The following is a 6,319-nucleotide window of genomic DNA, read 5'->3' as shown; positions in this document are numbered from 1 at the left end:
GAGCCTTTAGTTAGTTTGCCAGACAAATAAATGTTAGTAGCAGCAGCCATGCTGAATGCTACTCCTGAAGGAAAGACCCAGGATCAGGCTGCAAACACCCACCAAAGCAATAAACATTGAGTTCTGACTTTCAGAACTGTATCATATCTGTGGAGGGGGATTTCCTGTCTGAGGGAGAGCCATAAGAAGTCAGGTTTAGGAGTTTCAACAGACAGGGTTTTGATAGTAGAAACACAGAAGGGCAGAACTCTGAGAGTACTCAGTATCCCTTATAGAACTTTTTGTCACCACCGCTCACCCTCTTCCTCCTGTTGGCTTCCAGCATATCACACACTGTTTTGTCATTCTCAGGTCTGCACACAGAAGGCTCCAAATTTTACCTCTTTTTTTAATAACCTGAGAAACTTCCCTAAAACTTGCCTGCCAAGAAGACAGAAGCAAAGCAGTGTTTTGCCTCCAAGGTTTGAAGCACTTTAGCTTAATTTGTACATTTTTTTGAATAACAGACAGCAAGTAGGTCTGCTGCCATTCTTATGAGTCTCAAATTTCCACCCCAGGAACTGGCCTCAGTGTTGTCAGCCTAGGGTCAGAAGCAGATCTGAGGCAAGTTGACACTGACATGCTTTTATTTCTGTGGCAACAGCAGAGTGGCAGCTTGATCTCACTCAGGATGGCTCTCCATTTTCTAAGTGTTTTATAAACATTAACAGTTTGCAATGCTCTGAACTGATACACAAGGTGGACCATCATTCCATCACTGCCATTTCAGGGAGGCAAGTCACAGGGTCCTACCCCCCCGTGATGTCATATTTTCCAGAGGTGAAAACAGAAAATATTTGAAATCATTAAATTTAAACATTACACATTATTTTCTGCATTAAGGCCACTATAACATACCTATTTAGGAATTTTGCTCATACCACTCCTGAAGTGGCAGGAAATGTTCAGCTTACAGATCAAAAACCCAAGCAGAGAGCTATCAATAGTCCTTGCTTCTCCCATCTTAAATACAGTATCTTCCTTACTATTCATTCTTTGTTGTTAATTAGTTTTGAGTGATTTGCTGCTCTCTCTCCAGCCAACAGCAAACAGACAGGAAGTGATAAAAGTTTTTTCCTAAATCTCTCCCTGGGAAATTATATTCATATCCATTAAAGTTAACCAAATACACAAATATTTAAAAGAGATTCAACTGTTTAAGATGGCAGGCACCCTTGAATGTCACTAGATTCCAGTGGTTTCATTCCCCATGATAAGCACTCAGCAAGTCAAAGCGACTCACCCTCATGATGACAGAACCACAGAAACATCCAGGCAGAAAAGACCTCCAAGATCAAGTCCAACTCTTGACCAATCACCTCTATGTCAACTAGACCATAGCAGTAAATGACATATCCAGTCATTTCTTCAACATCTCCAGGGCTGATGACCCCACCATCATCCTGGACAGACCATTCCAATGTTTAACAACCCTTTCTGTGAAGGAATTCCTTCTGATGTCTGCCCTGAGCCTCCTGTAGCATAGCTTGAGACTATGCCCTTTCACCCTGTTAGTGACAGCCAAACAATCTAGCCTGTCTAGATCCTTCTGCAGCATTGAAAAAAATTTTTTAAAAAAATTTTTAAAAAAATAAAAAAAAAAGATACCCCCAACAAAAACACAAACCAGTCTGGACACCTAAAGGGACAAAACCACATAAAAGAAAAATAATGACATCTTCATAAAACATTGTTATGCTTAAATTAAAGCAACCCTGTTCTCAGAAATTATAGTTCACCCACTTTTAAAAATGACAAGCCCCAAAACAGAACAAAGATAGGAAATTACAAGCTGTAAACAAATTGCTTTTAATTAGCCCTGACAGAGGAGCATAGCAACCCCACTATTTCACTTACCCCATTCCTGAGCCAGCTCCTGTGGCAGGCATGTTGTGTTACACCCTGCCTACTCTGCTGAGCCACCCTCTGGCATCAGCACAGCCATGGCAAGCTGGGCAATGCGCTTGGATTTGGGTACTCAGCCTCACCTTGGACTCAGCTGTACACTGATGCACAGCTGAACATATGGACCTGGAGAAATACAAGTGACCTGCAGCTACTTCCCCTGCCCTAATTTTTATGGTTTTCACAAATTACACCCCACAGCAATCACGTAACTTCCAGCTTTTTTTGCAACAATTCAGAGCAATGTTGTATAAAGGCTTTGTTCCAGTATTCTCTTAGAAGCACTGCCTGCTGCAGCTACTTCTTTAGTATACTTGCTCCTGGAGAAACCTGCCACTGGTCCCTTTGCCTTGTGCTTCCCTTGGGTTTTCCACATGTTGGGCTGGAGCACAGCTCTCTAGCCAGCATTCTCAGCATTTCAGAAAAGCAGCAGCACTCAGTGCAGGCTCAAAAAAAGCAAACAAGAACACAACTCCACACCAACCACAGTGGCAGAGGCTTTCCAGGTTTCCTGCCTCAGGGTTTCCAGCACCACCTTCTTACCTCCTCCTCTGCTTGAATCTACACAGAAATCCAAAGCAGTTCAACCTCCTCTCCAAGGTCCTCTATGGTGATGCAGATTCCAGTCACTTTCTTTTCAAAGCCAGGTGTTTTATTTTATCAACAGCCCTCAGGTAGCAGTGTCTCTTCTGCTCACATTTAATCCCACCAGAAGCATGAGTAGCAGTAAGATGCCACTAAAGCCCAGGAGGAGCCATCTTTAATCCATTGATGGTGCATCTTCATCAAATCTGTAAAGATTCACAGCAGGTTGTATCCTGGCCCTGCAAAAAGCCTTACTCAACCCTGCTAGAGAAGTTGTGCAGTCAATTACGACAGCTAATGGCTTCATGCACACCACCTGGGCTGGGGCATGGCCTGGAATATGCTGCCTTCCAGAGCACTGGGAGCCTTTTCTGTCAGGGTGCTGGTCTCATCTGCAGCCCACACCAGCACAGATACATGTACTTACCTTGCTGATATATCCTCGCATGGTAAGACTTCCATGTGCCCAAGCCCAAGTATTTCCCACACAAAAGGAGATATTTTATGGTACCGTCTTTCAACTCTTTATAGCATGTGCTTCTTCAAATCTATGTGGGGCTACCAGAAATCAGAGTAGGCATGACAAGCTACAGTCACCTGTTCTACTTGTCCTTTTCCAGTCCATATAAAGCATCAGCAGTTTTCCTATTTTCCTTTTCTCAAGGCATCATCCATTCCCCACATAACCCAGCCCTGCCTTCTCAGTATTCCTGCCCTCAAATTCTCTGCCTGACTCTTAAGGAGCACTTCCCTCCTTTCAGAAGTACACTGCCAGGCTCAAGGTTTTCCTTCTCTTCATAATTTAGTTTCTCAAGAGCTGAAAGCCTTCAGTATTCAGCCATAGGGTCATTCAGGATGGAAAAGATCTCTAAGGTTGTCAAGTCTAACCATTCATTCATAGTACTGCCAGGTTCACCACTAAAACATGCCCCTAAGTACCTCCTCCTCAATTCTCCTCACAACCACAACAGTAGGTGCTCTGGCATTCCCTTCCCATATTGACATTTCATCTTCTTCCCATCCTTGTAGCCACGGCTGAGGGTTTCACCTTTCAGACTCTGGCCTGAGCCTGTCATTGCCAGGAACCACATCATGACTCCTGTTTATACCATGATCAGATGATCAGCTGAGCAGACCTCCCCCTCCTTTGCCCTTAGTGAAGACTTAAGAGTGCCAGAGGAGCTACCGCCTCCTACATGCTCCCATCCTCGACTGGGTTTTTTTTTTAACTGATTATTTTTGTTTAAAGTACAAAACTACAACATTTTGTAACTTTAAAAAGGAAGTCACTGCTCACCACAAGAGGGAGAAAGCTTTCTTTGAACCATCTTTCACTTCACAAGCCACAAGCCACAATGTGTCCATGATATTAATTGCAGCATTTAGTGTAGAATTCAATTAATGTAAATAAAAGTAATTACAATGATTATTGCTACAGTGGTGCAATTATATTACTAATTGTGGCCTCTCAAATTATGATTGCCTTGACTTGCATTTCTGTATCAGCTATGTCTTTGTATATGCCCTGCCCCCCTTCCCCTTCAAAGGGAGAAAGGCCAAGAAATTTCCTCCCTCACATACAGCATCTCATCACCTACCAGCAATCTAACCAAGCTATCCTGTTCTGACCTGCTAGTACAGATACACCAATCTTAGTTAGGTTTAGTTGTTTAGGAGACAAATAGAGTACATATAGCTGAGGACAAAGCAGAAATTGTGGCTCACAGAGTGCCTTCTACCATGTAATTATGGATCAAATTTTTCTACAAATACAAGTATTTTCATCCCACAAACTGGGATGCAGTTTCACTTTGAAAATACAGAAGAATAATGTTTCCTGAACCCTCTAGGCTGGGAACTCTGCAGGTATTTCACACCCACACAGGACAAGTAATTACCACTCAAATGTGGTTACAGCTCCAATTATTGCTCTATAACTATGTTTGTACCTATGTTTGTGGCTAAATCACAAGGCAGATATGCTCTGGAGAGGAAATCACAGTCCCTGGTACACCAGTTGCCTGAAGCAAAGAGTTACACATCTACCCTTACTAGGAAGCCACTTTCCTTCCAGAGGAAGTTAAGAGTGGACACAGAAGAGGAGAGGGTGGAGAAAGGATATTACTTAAGTGGGTGACATCTCAACACTGCATCAGGACATATCTGGACACCCACCAAGCTGACAGCTAGGAAGTACTCTGAAGGTGCACTGCACGGATCTGCCTTATAAATTCTCTCTTGTGTTTTATTCTATGAGCCCTCTCCTCAGCATGGCTAAGTAGACTAGGAAACCGGATGTTAGTCAAGAAGTGAGGCTGCAACCCAGCAGCAAGTGATCAAAAAGTCTTCAAGAACTGATGACATATGAAGTGTTGTAGAAAGCACATTGAACTAGTGTTACATTATGGTGTTCTAAGTGCCAAGGGTTATCATTTTTCAGATGAAATGTAAAATGCAGGTTCTGCTTGCTGTGACCATTGTTAACTTCTCAAAAGTCTGAAGTTTCACTTTCAATGACTGAGTGTAAGTTCCTTATGTCATCCATTTTTTACTGTTTTGTGGAATTGTTTCATACTACCTTGTAGCTGAATTCTACATGTTCCATGATAATAAAAAAAAAAAAAAAAAGAAAAAGGTGCCATAAAGATGAACATGCAGAACTGAAGACTGAGGGGGATGTTGGTCTATGGCAGTTTTTATCCCAGAAGTGTTAGAACACAGTTGTGATAGAATAAGTTTGTAGTTGTAAATATACATTTAAGACAGAAAATCCTGTGCATGGTGCATTCTAGGCAAATACACACTACTACCCCTTCATGGAAGTACACCATCACTGTGTCACAAACAGCTGCTGTAATGTGACAGAGTAGAGCTTTCTTATTAGGATTGACTGCCTTATCAACATGGCTGTCCTTCTTCCTGCACACACTATGGATGAACACACATTGCTGGGTTTATTCAAGTTTGTACAGATCTCTCCCGACACAACCCTTCACTGTGAGGCATGGACAACCCATTCCACCCCACAAGGAAGAAGTTACTCTGCAAGCTCAACTGCACCATGCAGGTTCCTTAGCTCACAAAACAATCTTGTCAGAAGGCAGTTCAATATAAAATATTGTGTGTGTGGTCATATTTAGAAATCAGCTCTATGCTGCCTCCATACCCAAAGTTCTCCCTGAAGTACAGAAGAAATCTGTTACAAATGCTTCGGTGAACAAGGTTCTTTGTTGTTACCAAAGGAGGCCATTCATTTAAGCTGCTACATGGTTTTTCTTTATGGTAAGACAAGCAATCATAGACTTTGCTATCATTGGAAGAGCAGTAAAAATAATAATTAGAAAAAGAGTAACTTTTATGGACTTACTTTTTTAAAAATAAAAAGGGCCAGGGAACCTCGTCTAATTTCATAGAAGTTCATAAAAGCTGTGTCTTTGATTTCTCTAATATACCAATGAAATGAAAATTCAATAAAACTCTACTGACAGAGGACAATTCCTCTGCTGCCACAAAGAAAAATGTTCTTTAATACATCAACATTCATCATGACTGAAGAGTTTTTTTGCACTTGGTTCTGCTGTTTGCAAAAGGATTTTTAAAATCACATCATAACTTACTTCTAATGAGCACTTACCTATTTGAAATCACTACTAAGATTTTTTCAACCAAAAGGGCATCTGTATTATCTTACTAATAGCTTATTAAAATGGTCAAGAGCTTTCTGTAGAATAGAATTTATAGAAAATAAGTGAGGAAAAAGACACTGTGATAAACCTTATTAGAGCTAACT

This window comes from Cinclus cinclus, chromosome 5 (assembly GCF_963662255.1).
Source record: "Cinclus cinclus chromosome 5, bCinCin1.1, whole genome shotgun sequence".
NCBI lineage: Eukaryota > Metazoa > Chordata > Aves > Passeriformes > Cinclidae > Cinclus > Cinclus cinclus.
This window is presented reverse-complemented; position numbering follows the sequence as displayed.